General features: G+C 42.6%; 1 non-coding gene across 3 annotated transcripts; it reads right to left on the reverse strand.

Annotated features, from left to right (window-relative positions):
* Nucleotides 1–689: 689 nt before the first annotated feature.
* On the reverse strand, nucleotides 690–14,630 carry LOC106593117 (uncharacterized). Of its 3 annotated transcripts, XR_014382115.1 has the most exons (4): nucleotides 14,462–14,630; nucleotides 13,165–13,292; nucleotides 6,441–7,192; nucleotides 690–4,303 (listed from the first exon to the last, which is right to left on the reverse strand). It is a non-coding gene; the product is annotated as an uncharacterized LOC106593117 (transcript). The 3 variants fall into 3 exon arrangements; XR_014382114.1 differs by lacking the exon at nucleotides 13,165–13,292; XR_014382113.1 differs by lacking the exon at nucleotides 13,165–13,292 and having other exon boundaries at nucleotides 14,396–14,630.
* Nucleotides 14,631–15,130: the final 500 nt, after the last annotated feature.

Consider the following 15,130-nt stretch of genomic DNA (forward strand, 5'->3'; position numbering starts at 1 on the left):
TTTGAAGGTCTTTTTAAGCAGCAGCGGTCAGGAAACGGCTGTGTTTCTGCGACAGCCTTCGTCAGACATGAAAACTTAAAGAACAGCCTTTCCAGTATATACATGCCTTTTAAACCCCGCAGCCGAAGACATTTTGTTACTGTATAGTTTTGAGTTGAGCACGCCAGTTCCTCATTCTAGTACGGGTGATGTGCAATGTGATGGATGCTGCCTCTCATAGCTACAGTAATATTGGTTTACACCTCAAATGTTAACATTGATATCGACTGTATGCAGATATGACCTGTATTTACCGTTTGTCTGATGTTCCCGTTCATACAGGAGAGAGACGTGACTATTGTGGATCCTCTGGGAAGCCTCAACAACGTCATGAAGCTGACAAGGCAGAGAAGAGTCTCTCGATTCCCACCGGGGACCAGTATGAAATATTGTGAAAAATGTATGTACTCACTACTGTAAGTCACTTTGGATAAGAGCGTCTGCTAAATGAGTTAAATGTAAATTGTAAGCCTGACCTCTGCTCTGTCTGTGGGGAAATGATTTGCTCAATCAACACATTTTTTAAGTACACCAGCGCACACAAGAGAGAAGACATAAGGTTGCCATAGTCACCATTGAAAACACACGTGAATTTTGTAATGATTTGGGGGTGAAGGGGGTCACTAGATACTTACACATCCATAAATCACTTACAGTTCTCATCTTATTTAATGTAAGCCTACTGAAATGTATACATATACACAATGTCAGTCCAGAGTTCACGCCAGTCAAACTCAATCAAGCCCAGATAAAGTATTTGAAATGATTTCAGTCACAATGTACACAATGTTAACAATGTAATACTAAGTATGTTTAAGCAATGTAAAAAACAAATAAAAGCTTGTACAACACATAATTGTTATCAGTAATTATGAGCTGTCTTTTGCCATGTGCTTTCATTCTTTAATTGAGTCTGCATGTACGTGTGTGTGTGCATACATGCATGTTTATGTGTGTGGTTGCGTGTACATGCATGTGTGGTGCAATGCATACATGTGTGCGTGTTCTCTGATATATACAGGTAACTGCCAAAATAAAGGAAACACTAAATGAGGCAAGGTATATAGAAAGCAGATGCTTCCACAGGTGTGTTTTTTGTTAGTTAATTATCATATAAAAATTAGCATTATTTGGGCTACAAGAGATCTCCGTGACTTTGATAGAGGGGTCTCCAAGGAGCACAGAGGGGGGTTAAAGTGTGTGTGTCAGTCATCAAATCACAACCGAATTTAACACTTATGAGAGATTCTGTAGTGGCGCCTGAGAAAGCGTTTTCCACCACCATCAACAAAACCCAAATGATGGAATTCCTCGTGACAGAACGGTGTCACATCCCTCCAATAGAGTTCCAGACATTTGTAGAATCTATGCCAAGGAGCAGTGAAAATGTTCTGGTTGCCGCAAAGCCTCATGTTAGTGTTTCCTCAATTATACCTGTATATGTACTACTACTACTACTCTCTACATACATAAACAATGTATATAACAACATATTTATACAACCATATAGAATTAAGAGGACTGGAGCCTAGGGCTTTAACATGCCATAGACCGAGGCTACACAGGTTACCTATAACCTAATTCCACTTGTGACCTATAAAACAGATTTCAGATAAGACATGTATTTTCATTTAATTACACCTTTAAAACTTCACGTTTCATTGATAAAGATTTATGTCTTGCAATAAAGGAATTTATTTCAAATGTTCACATGAAATCTGCATGAAGATTTAAGTTACCATGGAAACATATTTAGTCCTAAATATTCTGAAATAACTTAACCATACTGGTAAAGGAATATAAGGACTTGAAATTGGCATGGTGGAATTGACTCCTGCGTTACTGTGACTGGGAGCAGCGGCGAGTTCCAGAGACCAGATCCTTAAACCATTTGATCTCTTAAATCAGGGGTTTATTTTGAAAGCTAAACATGAACATGTGTTGCTGGTTTCAAGTTAATGACACCATGCCAATTTCAAGTCTATATTTGTCCCTAAAAAAATTATACTTCAGAATATTTAGTAGAGTAACTCAATGAATCTGCCATCTGGAACAGCCCCCAGGGAAGGGGAAAGTGTTGGGTGAAGTTGCCCCTAGATGCTGATCTTGTAGCATTTTTTTGCCACTAATGCTTAATAATAGGATTTGGGGAGGAGAACCTGATCCTATACCTGTCAGGTGTGTATGCATAAAACACAACACTGTGATTTCAGACAATTTAAAAGCCACAAATCCTTGTTTTGTGATTCAGTCCAATGCGGAGGAAACATAGTAACTACTCTCAAAAACCTTGGTAACCACTCTCAAAAACCACTCTGTGCTCCCGATTCCTCTGGGTGGAAAGGAAATTAGGGATAACTAGCCAGTTGCACAACTAAATGCCTTCAACCTTCCGCATCTGAACCCTCTGAATCACAGAGGTGCGGCGGGCTGCCATAATCCACTTCATATGTGCCCGGGGAGGAGTTGACGGGGGCTAACTGGCTTGCTCAAGGGCAGAACAGCACATTTTCTTCCTAACCTTTGCCGGCTCGGGGATTGGAACCGGCGATCTTTCGGTTACTGGGCAAACGCTCTTAATTGCAAGGCTACCTGCCGCCCTCTGGGTTTGTCTGCGTGTGAGAGTGTTTGTGTGTCTCTCTCTGTTAGATTGTAAGTAAAACGACAAATTGATGAGGTCTTCTGCAAGTTACAACACAAAGTTATCTCTATTCATAAACAGAGCTAGAATCATCCTGAGGCCATTCAGCACAGAGAACATCACCTGCAGGATGTCCATGTCCTTTCTTATGTTTCAACATGGCTACTAAATAGGTGAACCTCTCCTTGCATATATCACAGCTGTAAGGCTTCTCTCCAGTGTGGGTGCGCTTGTGTACAGCCAGTGCGTCGGTTCGGGAAAACCTCTTCCCACACTGATCACAGGCGTGAGGCTTCTCTCCAGTATGAGTTCTCTTGTGTGCAGCCAGGTTTTGTGACCGACTGAAGCTCTTCCCACAGACAAAGCATGGGTAAGGTCTCTCCCCAGTGTGTGTTCGCTGGTGAATCACCAAAGAATTGTACTGAGAAAACCTCTTTCCACATTGATCACAGACGTAAGGCAGCTCTCCGGTGTGCACACGCTGGTGTGTTGTTAAACCTTGGCGGAATACGAAGCTCCTGCCACAGTCGGAGCAGTGGTACGGTTTCACTCCTTGGTGTATCTTCATGTGCGTTTTGAAGTTGCTTGGATGGTTGAAGGTCTTCCCGCACAGGTCGCAGACAATGGACTTCTCTTTACTGTGCCTTTTCTGGTGTTTCTTCAGATATATCGGATGAGAGAAACAATGCCCACACTCAGAACAGCGGTAAGTTCTCTCTCCCCGGTCGTGGGTCAGCTGGTGAAATTTAAGATTACCTTTTGTAGTAAAACACGCCCCACATTTAGAGCAGTGGAAGGGCCTTTCGGCAGAGGGCTTGTGTTTATGTTTGTGTGCTTTCAGTAAACTGGCGTGAATGAACCGCATTCCGCAGACGGAACATTGGAATGGTTTTTCTTCAGTATGCATTCTCATATGGAAATTAAAGGATGCCGAAATACAAAACTTCTTGTCACAGAATAGGCATTGGTAAGGCCTTTCTGCAGCAGGCATGTGTGTTTGCTCGTGGGCTTTTAGAGTGGATTTCTGAGCAAAACTTTTCTCGCACTTGGAGCATTGGAATGGTTTCTCTCCTGTGTGTTTTCTTTGGTGGTTTTTGAAGGTTGATAAAAAACTGTAGCTCTTCCCGCAGTCAGAGCAGTGGTAAGACCTTTCTGTGGGAGGCTCATGTACCGTTTTCTCATGTATTTTTCGATAGTGGTTGTTTGCAAAACCTTTCCCACACTTGGAGCATTGGAATAGTTTATTTTCAGTGTGGGTGCTTTGATGGATTTTCAAGCTTGATAAAACACTGAAACTCATTCCGCAGTCAGAGCAGTGGTGAGGTTTCTTCCCAGTGTGCATCTGCTGGTGAATCTTAAGAGTAATTTTTTGACTGAAAGTCTCCCCACACTGTGAGCAGCGGTAAGGTTTCTCTCTTGTATGGATTCTTCTGTGCATTTTGAGAGTCGCTGGACAGCCGAAAGTCTTCCCACACTCAGAGCAGCAGTGGTGTGGTTTCTTCCCTGTATGTCTCTGTGGTTGTTTATTGAGGTGTTTTGATGTGGGGAGACTCCAGTCTGTGTTGTCAGCATGAGGTTGTTGTTGAGACTCCCCAGAAGATCCACGGTTGCCACGTCTCTCTCCTGTGTGAAAGAAACAAACAAAACAGTGAATACAGTTTGTCCAACAGAAGAAAGTGACATCATATTGAGGTATTAGTCCCTTCCAAAAGTATTCCCACCCCTTGATTTTTTCCCACATGTTGTTGTGTTACAGCCTGAATTTACACACATATACCCCATAATATCAAAGTGGAATTATCTTTTAAGAGATTTTTACAAATTAATAAAAACAAGAAAAGGTGAAATGTCTTCAGTCAAGTATTCAACCCATTTGTTATGGCAAGCCTAAATAAGTTCAGGAGTATAATTATTTTTTTTTAACATAAAACAGACCTTGAATAACCCTTGGAGCCTGGTGAAGTTATTAAATACACTTTGGATGGTGCATCAATACACCCAGTCACTACAAATATACAGGAGTCTTTCCTAACGCTGTTGCCGGAGAGGAAGGAAACTGCTCGGGAATTGAAGACTTTAATGGCTGTGACAGGAGAAAACAGAGTGAAAAATAGGGACCCTGTACAAGGCTCTGCATCTGTCCTGGTGCTCCTAGACCTTATTACCGCTTTTGACACCGATCACCAGATTATTTTGGAGAGATTGGAAACCCTAATTGGTCTAACATGGACAAGTTCTTGCTTGGTTGTCAGAAAGATATAATTTTGTCTCTGTGGATGGTTTGTCCTCTGACAAATCAATTGTAAGTTTCGGGGTGTTAGTCAAGGTTTTGTTTTAGGACCAGTATTTATTCTACTTCTTGGTGATGTCATTCGGAAACAAACACTCAGAACAGCGGTAAGTTCTCTCTCCCCGGTCGTGGGTCAGCTGGTGAAATTTAAGATTACCTTTTGTAGTAAAACACTGCTTTTTTCACTGCTATGCGGAGAACACATAGCTATAAATTTCAATGAAACATGTTGAAGCATCAAAATTGCTTACCCTGGAAGCGGATGGTGGCAAATGTTTTACTTTTAAACTGTGACAAAACGAAGATGCTAGTTCTAGGTCCCAAGAAACAAAGAGATCTGCTGTTTGATCTGACAATTAATCTTGATGGTTGTACAGTCGTCTCAAATAAAACAGCAGGACCTCAGCGTTACTCTAGACCCTGACATTTCTTTTGACGAACACATAAAAAATATTTCAAGGGCAGCTTTTCCCCCCCCCATCTTTGTAACATTGCCACCCAGATAAGCACTAAATGCACTTCAGTTAGTGCTGCTAATCACTGTGGTGGAAATGTAATATTCATTATGTACTATACTGTTTAATTAGACATACTATGCTGTTTTACTTAGAGATTTGTCCATTGTTATATGTTAGTATTTTTACGGATACATGCTAGTCTTGTGCTAGTCTTGTGTGACTTCGTCATTAATCTGAGAATACAGATTAATGAGCTGCTTGGGTGCAACCGCATTATGCAACTTCCTGTGTTTACGATCGGCAGGAATTTAGCTATGTGGGAAGCGCAGGGAGGAACAGAGAATGGTGGCGATATCAGCTATCTTGATCTACACAGACAAGCTAAATTACTTTTTACAACTCTGTTCCCAGGGCCTGATTCTACACATCTGCTAACTGTCACAAAGATTAAAGGATGTACTTTCTTTAAGAGGAGAGAGACAACTTTGTTCATTGAGCTTTCAACTCTTAACTATTCTTAGTGATGGTTGATTGCTTCATTTTTGCAAATCTTATACTAAATGTTTTTTTAAGAATCTGCAGTATCTCTTCCAAGAGAATGTCTGCGACACCACGGCTGCTAGAATCTTGACTAGAACCAAAAAAATAACTATCATATTACTCCAGTGATAGCCTCTACACTGGCTTCCTGTTAAGGCTAGGTAATGGAGTGATGTGAGAGTGGGAGGATAGACAGAGAGATGGGGCAGAGGCAGAGAGAGGTAATGGAGTGATGTGAGAGAGGGAGGATAGACAGAGAGATGGGTCAGAGGCAGAGAGAGGTAATGGAGTGATGTAAGAGGGCAGAGGGGTGCATTGCAAGTCGCTGTGCTCTATGTTTAACGATTCTACAATGAAAAAAGGTATTGATGCAACTTACAAAACGTTGATATCAGACTGCACTGTAATGTTAGACAACAACACTTCACAATGGTACTTAGAACCAAAACAAAAGGTATCCTGCTGCACTTACTTTGATGAATCATGTCTCCTTCCTCCTCCTCGTCTCCTCCAGCAGTTCCTCTCAACCCTGGTGTTTTCCTGCAGTCGACCAGCCACACAGACACCCTCTTCAGACCCAGCAGTAAGGCATTACCAGGAGAGGACAGAGAGGGGGACCCACTCACGCTCTCCTCCCTCTGCTCTGGTGTGTGTCTCTCTGGTGCTGACTCCACCTCCAGCCCTTTGCTACGCAACAAATCCCTGTCCTCCTCATCCCATTCTTCATCACAGTCTGCAGCGTCGTCATCAAATGATTGGCTGGGACTCATGGGTTCCCCCTCCAGCCTTTTGCTAGGTAACCAATCCATGTCCTTCTGGTTCCCTTCTTCATCACAGTCTACAGCATCATCATCAATGGATTGGCTGGGACTCAAAGGTGCACCGATACAATCCTCCTGTATCTTTCTGATGTCCTCTTTCAGTCGGAGTAACCAAGACATTCCCTGCTCCTCCGATTCCATTGAATCTGCATTTTTCCCAAGTTCCTCCAGGATTTTACGGCACAATGAGTGATGGTGATTCTTTCCTTGAACATCAGAGCCATCCTTGCCACCTATTCCACTGCGTTCACACAGGCAGCGTAAACTGTCGTTGGTTAAAGTGTATAAACTCTGTTCCATTTCATCCATCAACGTTTCCCTCTCTCCACTCATATTGTCCTGCTCACGTGGCAACAACAGCAATGAAGTCAATGTCAAGACAGATATAGTTCAGTTAGATGACCTGTAATGAAAATGAAAGATTAGAACACATTAACGATTGCATCTGTCATTTCACCCTAAAATGTTGTTTCTTTTTACTTTGAGTGTTAAATTGGTTTAGGAATATTCAGGCATCTTTAAAATTAAATATTAATGTTGGTATAGTCACAAAATGACATGAAAAGGCTATGCATGTCAAGATGAGATGGTGGTTTACGTCTGTTGTGTTTTGCCTTAGTTGGATTAATACCTAGGAACTAAGATGATATCATATAGGGAGATCTGTGGAAGGGAGCCATTTCAATTACGGCGGGCATGGGGTCCCTACTTGCAGATCTTCACAGAGGAACCCAGGCAGTGGGAGAGCAGGGTTTGGGATACATGTTCCTCAGTTTCAGATACACCAGGGGAGGCAGATGTCTGATGCAGTTTCAGTCTTCTCTGCTGTGTTGTTGGCACTAGTCTGGGCATTGGGGTGGGTGGATGAAGTGGGGCCTAAAAGGGTTACTTTGTGTTCAGACTGCCGCTGTCCTGGTCACGCTGAGAGAAGGGAAGTCTAGAGCACAACCAGACTTGTTAATCGAGCTGTTGATGGCGCTTAATAGGGTGGAAAGCTTCTCTGTCAAATGGCACCTCCTGCTCTCTGCTGCAGCAGATATTTGAAAGGTCCATTGGATTTACTCATATTTTCATCATGGACAACATGTAACGTGTAGCTACAGCTTTCCATACCAGTGTTGTCCTGAATACAGCTGCTGGTATCGACGCAGCTCTGTCTTTTGTGGCTAAAGCAGTCTGGACTGGTTGAAGCCGAGTGGGAAGGATTATTTTGAAAGTGTTTCAGTCTGCCGTGAATCATCATTATCCATAGTTCGCTATATAGCTAGTTAAATAGACAGTTGCATACAGGTAAAGTTATAGCCAGCTAGCTAGCTGAGCTGGCCAGCTGCATTCTGCTGTTAAGGTTGATAGCTGATGTGCTAAGCCCTGCATGACGATCCTCTTTTTCATGTTTGTCATTTTCAACTAGCTAGCTACTGAAAATAGCCACTGTGGTGTGAATGCTAATCAAACCCCATTTTAAGTGATTAGGGACACATGCTAAGTTGGTTAGTTAGCGAGCCACAATGAAATGATCGCTAGCTAGCTAGCTATTGGACAATAGATTAAGGTCATTTTTCCTTGCATGTTCAACTAGCTAGATGAATACCACTTACATTACATTTGACATTTTAGTCATTTAGCAGACGCTCTTATCCAGAGCAACTTACAGTAGTGAATGCATACATTTTTTCCCCCGTAATGGTCCCCCGTGGGAATCGAACCCACAACCCTGGCCTTGCAAACACCATGCTCTACCAACTGAGCCACTCCTATACCTTGACTTTATTGTCCTTAAGCCATTTTGCCACAACTTTGGAAGTATGCTTGGGGTCATTGTCCATTTGGAAGACCCATTTGCGACCAAGCTTTAACTTCCTGACTGATGTCTTGACATGTTGCTTTAGTATATGCACATAATTTTCCTCCCTCATGATGCCATCTATTTTGTGAAGTGGACCAGTCCCTCCTGCAGCAAAGCACCCCCACAATATGATGCTGCCACCCCCATGCTTCACGATTGGGATGGTAATCTGGTAATTATGAAGCTAAATGTTTGCTAAATCTAGCTAGTAATCTTGTGTCTGCACTGCCATTGTTGGACTGGAAGCAGGTTAAGTGTGTACAGGACGTTTTAGTACAGCTGTAGAGGTCAACAGGAAATAACAATCTATAACAGATTAATTCATTGATGTTTCAACACCTTTTTCAGTAATTTGTCTTTCAGCATAAACCTGCTCTCCACCATCAGTACAAGGAGATGATCGAGGGTGAACAAGAAACACTTCAGCTATTTTGTCTTTGTACTGCCCTCTTAGGCCTCCCTCTCCCCATCTGAGATATCTACCCTCATCCCCCACATACAACACCCGTTCTGCCAGTCACATTCTGTTAAAGGTCCCCAAAGCACACACATTCCTGGGTCGATCTTGTTTTCAGTTTGCTGTGCCTAGCAACTGGAACAGGCTGCAACAAACACTCAAACTGGACAGTTTTATCTCAATGTCTTCATTCAAAGACTCAATCATGGACACTCTTACTAACAGTTGTGGCTGCTTTGCGTGATGTATTGTTGTCTCAACCTTCTTGCCCTTTGTGCTGTTGTCTGTGCCCAATAATGTTTGTACCATGTTTTGTGCTGCTACCATGTTGTGTTGTCATGTGTTGCTGCCAATGTTGTTGTCTTAGCTCTCTCTTTATGTAGTGTTGTCTTGTCTCTCGTCGTGATGTGTTTTGTCCTATATTTACATGTTATTTATTTGTAATCCCAGCCCCCGTCCTCGCAGGTCTTTTGCCTTTTGGTAGGCCGTCATTGTAACTAAGAATTTGTTCTTAACTGACCTGCCTAGTTAAATAAAGGTTAAATAAAAAAAATAAAAAACGTATTGCTTGGACTTGGGGGTTAATTAATGTTATTTCTGGTATGCAAGGTTTGAATGTCTTGTCTATTTTAGTCTGCTTTCGTCCTTTACAGGTTTAATTGTCTGAAGCCTGGTGTTGTTGTGGCCAAGGAGCTTTCCCTCAGATGGAACCAGGTTTCAGCTGCTGTGCAATGTTGACGTCCTTCCTCCCAGAGATGTGAAAACATCCCCAGGACTGGACACAACCCAGCAAACATTTGAGAAGATCAGGACTTTTGCAATGAAAATGCCATGGACATTACATGTCCTGCTCCAAAAGGGCAGGACAGAAATATGCTCTCAGGCTAGATTGCTTTGTCCATATCATAACCTTTAGTACTTGAAGTTAATACAGGAAGGCTGTATAGTTTAACACCATCTGTTCTAATTTGCTCACAAAACAGTAATTCAATCAGATCTAAATGCATATGTAAATGCTGCCAAATGGTTTTATTCATGTAGGCTACACTGTTCCACAATTTGCCTGCAAAATGATCCTGTTGTCCTGCATGTAGGTATTTTAAATGTGGTCACCCTAGGCATGTGTCTGTACAGTTTCGCTCTGTTGTGTGCAGTAAACAGACACATGAAAGCCATTGAAGTTAAATTCATCGATGGGAGCGGATCAGGCTGTAATTTCATAAAGTTGATGACTCAACTGTTGACTCATTTATACTCGCTTGGGTAACCGATTAGTAGTAATTTATACCCACGTGTCAATTTTTGATAACCAACATGACCTTTTCTGTAGGCTACAGCAATAACTCGTTGGAACCGAAACTTGGACATTTAAACTTTCTGTCCGGTAGAAGATTTGGTCAGTGCCAGTAGTATTGATATGATACAGTGCACTCGTGTGTGGGACAATGCACTGCCTTTTGACGTGAGGCAGGTTGGCAGTGCTTGCTGTGACTTGCAGTGCAGCACATCGCAGCCTAATGGGGGAACTTGAGATAATGTTCAGAGAATCAATTTTGGCAAAAGTATTCATTTTCTAATTCTTTTACCCACCTTTTTCTCCCCAATTTCGTTTCCATCCAATTACGATCGAGTCATGAATCCTCCGAAACACGACCCGCCAAACAGCGCTCCTAAACACGCCAGCCACACCAATGTGACGGAGGAAACACTGTTTAGCTGACAACCGAAGTGGTGGGCCACAAAGAGCCACTAGAGCGCGATGTGACCCGGGTTCGAGCCAAGTAACAGCTTTGTATCAACATTAAATCTTATTCAAATCTGTTCATATACAGTCGTGGTCAAAAGTATTGAGAATGACACAAATATTAATTTTCACAAAGTCTGCTGCCTCAGTGTCTTTAGATATTTTTGTCAGATGTTACTATGGAATACTGAAGTATAATTACAAGCATTTCATAAGTGTCAAAGGCTTTTATTGACAATTACATGAAGTTGATGCAAAGACTCAATATTTGCAATGATGGCCCTTCTTTTTCAAGACCTCTGTAATCCGCCCTGGCATGCTGTCAATTAACTTCTGGGCCACACCCTAACTGATGGCAGCCCATTCTTGCATAATCAATGCTTGGAGTTTGTCAGAATTTGTGGGGTTTTGTTTGAGGATTGACCACAAGGAACAAAATATCGATGTTTTGTTCCTCGAGCCACTTAGTTATCACTTTTGCCTTATGGCAAGGTGCTCCATCATGCTGAAAAAGGCATTGTTCGTCACCAAACTGTTCCTGGATGGTTGGGAGAAGTTGCTCTCGGAGGATGTGTTGGTACCATTCTTTATTCATGGCTGAGAAGCAACCCCACACATGAATGGTCTCAGGATGCTTTACTGTTGGCATGACACAGGACTGATGGTAGCGCTCACCTTGTCTTCTCCGGAAAAGCTTTTTTCCGGATCCCCCAAACAATCGGAAAGGGGATTCATCAGAGAAAATGACTTTACCCCAGTCCTCAGCAGCCCAATCTCTGTACCTTTTGCAGAATATCAGTCTGTCCCTGATGTTTTTCCAGGAGAGAAGTGGCTTCTTTGCTGCCCTTGACACCAGGCCATCTTCCAAAAGTCTTCGCCTCACTGTGAGTGCAGATGCATTCACACCTGCCTGCTGCCATTCCTGAGCAAGCTCTAATGGTGGTGCCCCGATCCCGCAGCTGAAGCAACTTTAGGAGACGGTCCTGGCGCTTGCTGGACTTTCTTGGGCGGCCTGAAGTCTTCTTCACAACAATTGAACCGCTTTCCTTGAAGTTCTTGATGATCCAATAAATGGTTGATTTAGGTGCAATCTTACTGGCAGCAATATCCTTGCCTGTGAAGCCCTTTTTGTGCAAAGCAATGATGACGGCACGTGCTTCCTTGTAGGTAACCATGGTAGACAGAGGAAGAACAATGATTCCAAGCACCACCCTCCTTTTGAAGCTTCCAGTCTGTTATTCGAACTCAATCAGCATGACAGAGTGATCTCCAGCCTTGTCCTCGTCAACACTCACACCTGTGTTAACGAGAGAATCACTGAAGTGATGTCAGCTGGTCCTTTTGTGGCAGGGCTGAAATGCAGTGGAAATGTTTTTTGGGGGGGATTCAGTTCATTTGCATGGCAAATAGCAGACTTTGTGAAAATTAATATTTGTGTCATTCTCAAAACTTTTGGCCATGACTGTACACCCCCAGGAAGAATTACACTTTTTCAATTACAATTCTGACAAGCGAGCACTTAGATATGATCATTTTCATAGCCTGGTTCACCAACTACTTCGCAGACAGATCAGTGTGTCAAATCGAAGGGCCTGTTGTCTGGACCTCTGGCAGTCTCTATGGGGGTACCACAGGGTTCAATTCTCGGGCCGACTCTTTTCTCTGTATATATCAACGATGTCGCACTTCCTGCGGGTGATTCCCTGATCCACCTCTACGCAGACGACACCATTCTGTATACATCTGGCCCTTCTTTGGACACTGTGTTAACTAACCTCCAAACGAGCTTCAATGCCATACAACACTCCTTCCGTGGCCTCCAACTGCTCTTAAAACGCTAGTAAAACCAAATGCATGCTTTTCAACCGTTCGCTGCCCGCACCCGCCCGCCCGACCTGCATCAATTCTCTGGACGCTTCTGACCTAGAATATGTGGACACCTACAAATATCTAGGTGTCTGGCTAGACTGTAAACTCTCCTTCCAGACTCATATCAAACATCTCCAATCCAAAATCAAATCTAGAATTGGCTTTCTATTTCGCAACAAAGCCTCCTTCACTCACACCGCCAAACTTACCCTAGTAAAACTGACTATACTACTGATCCTCGACTTCGGCGACGTCATCTACAAAATAGCTTCCAATACTCTACTCAGCAAACTGGATGCAGTCTATCACAGTGCCATCCGTTTTGTTACCAAAGCCCCTTATACCACCCACCACTGCGACCTGTATGCTCTAGTCGGCTGGCCCTCGCTACATATTCGTCGCCAGACCCACTGGCTCCAGGTCATCTATAAGTCTATGCTAGGTAAAGCTCCGTCTTACCTCAGCTCACTGGTCACGATAACAACACCGACCCGTAGCACGCGCTCCAGCAGGTATATCTCACTGGACGTCCCCAAAGCCAGCACCTCCTTTGGGAGCCTTTCCTTCCAGTTCTCTGCTGCCAGTGACTGGAACAAATTGCAAAAATCGCTGAAGCTGGAGACTTACATTTCCCTCACTAACTTTAAACATCAGCTATCTGAGCAGCTAACCGATCGCTACAGCTGTACATAGTCCATCTGTAAATAGCCCACCCAATCTACCTACCTCATCCCCATATTGTTTTTTACTTTTCTGCTAATTTGCACACCAGTATCACTACTTGCACATCATCCTCTGCTCATCAATCACTCCAGCGTTAATCTGCTAACTTGTAATTACTTCGCTAATATGGCCTATTTATTGGCTTACCTCCTCATGCCATTTGCACACATTGTATATAGACTTCCTTTTTTCTATTGTGTTATTGACTGTTATTGCTTGTTTATTCCATGTGTAACTCTGTGTTGTTGTTTGTGTCGCACTGCTTTGCTTTATCTTGGCCAGGTCGCAGTTGTAAATGAGAACTTGTTCACAACTAGCTTACCTGGTTAAATAAAGGTGAAAAAAAAAAAATAATAATAATAATAATAGAATGTTTGGGAATGATGTAGAATAAGGCATATGTGAAAATTCCTAAGCAATATATTCAGCTGGTGTTGCGTGTTGGTAAATCCATCAACTATTCTGCATCACGCGCACACAGACCAGAGTGCTCTGAAATCCGAGTAGACAGCCAGAGTGACTTTTAAGAACGCTAGAGACATGCTAACTGGATAACAGTCGTTCAAGTTCAGCATAGCTAGTTAGCAAAGCGAATCACATTTCTTGCTAGCTAACCAAATAACACCTGGATCTAGTTGTAGCCACCGAAAAACGATATGAGGGGTTAAAAATCGGTCACTCGCCCACACCTCCACCTCCAATGACATCCACCCAGCAGCTAGCTAATATGAGGCTCCGTGCTTCAAGCTTGCCACACAAACAGATGCGCTAGCCTATTAGCCACGTCATAACTGACTTGTGATCATTGCCCTTGCTAGTTTGATTGTATTGACATTCCCAGCATTAGTTACATTCGTCCGTTTTTGTCCAAAATATTGAGTAATTGAAACTGAAACGGTGCATTCTGAATAAAGGCAGCAAACAATATACCAGGCCAGCTGTGATTAAAAGAACATTTGCTACCTACCAGGTACAGTAGAAAGGCTAGCTAGCACGTCTCTGTCCAACATGACCAAGTGGGAAAGAAGTATACCTCGTGACTTTCGCTTGATGTTCCTTCGATAACGTTGTTTTGAGATCAGTTTTAAGCTGTATTTTGGAGATTGAATGTAGAAATTCCCACAATGTTGGAAGACTAATCTATTTAGGGCTAGCTCATTCTTTGCTTGGTTCCAATGTATGCTATGCCGTCATCACACACAGACCAGACCAATCGAGTATCGATATATCAATGGTAAACCCTATTGCTAGAGCAGTTGTGGCTGATGATGCTTCGCGTAATCTCACTTCAGGATACATTTTGGTGCATTTAGAATGTTCTCAGGCAAATGTAAATTGTGAAAAAAATCTTTTTTAAGTTCAGATGAGCTTTTTCTGTGATTTTATTAACATACAGGCTTAGTTGTCTAAGGCTTACTACGTACTTCTTAACATGAAAAAAAGGCGTGCACAGTTAAAACATGTAATCAAAACACTAACATATTACTCAATTCTACCTTATAGATGTTTTCTATAGATCCTTTATTTAGAGATCTGGAACTGACCACTAGGTGTTTTCTGTCAGGTGGATGGATTATCTTGGCAAAGGAGAAATACTCACTAACAGGGATGTAAAACAAAACGTTGTGAATAACATTTTAGAGAAATAAGCTTTTTTGTGTTTGGAACATTTCTGGGATATTTTATTTCAGCCCATGAAACA

This window comes from Salmo salar, chromosome 02, assembly GCF_965601325.2.
Source record: "Salmo salar chromosome 02, fSalSal1, whole genome shotgun sequence".
Classification (NCBI taxonomy): domain Eukaryota; kingdom Metazoa; phylum Chordata; class Actinopteri; order Salmoniformes; family Salmonidae; genus Salmo; species Salmo salar.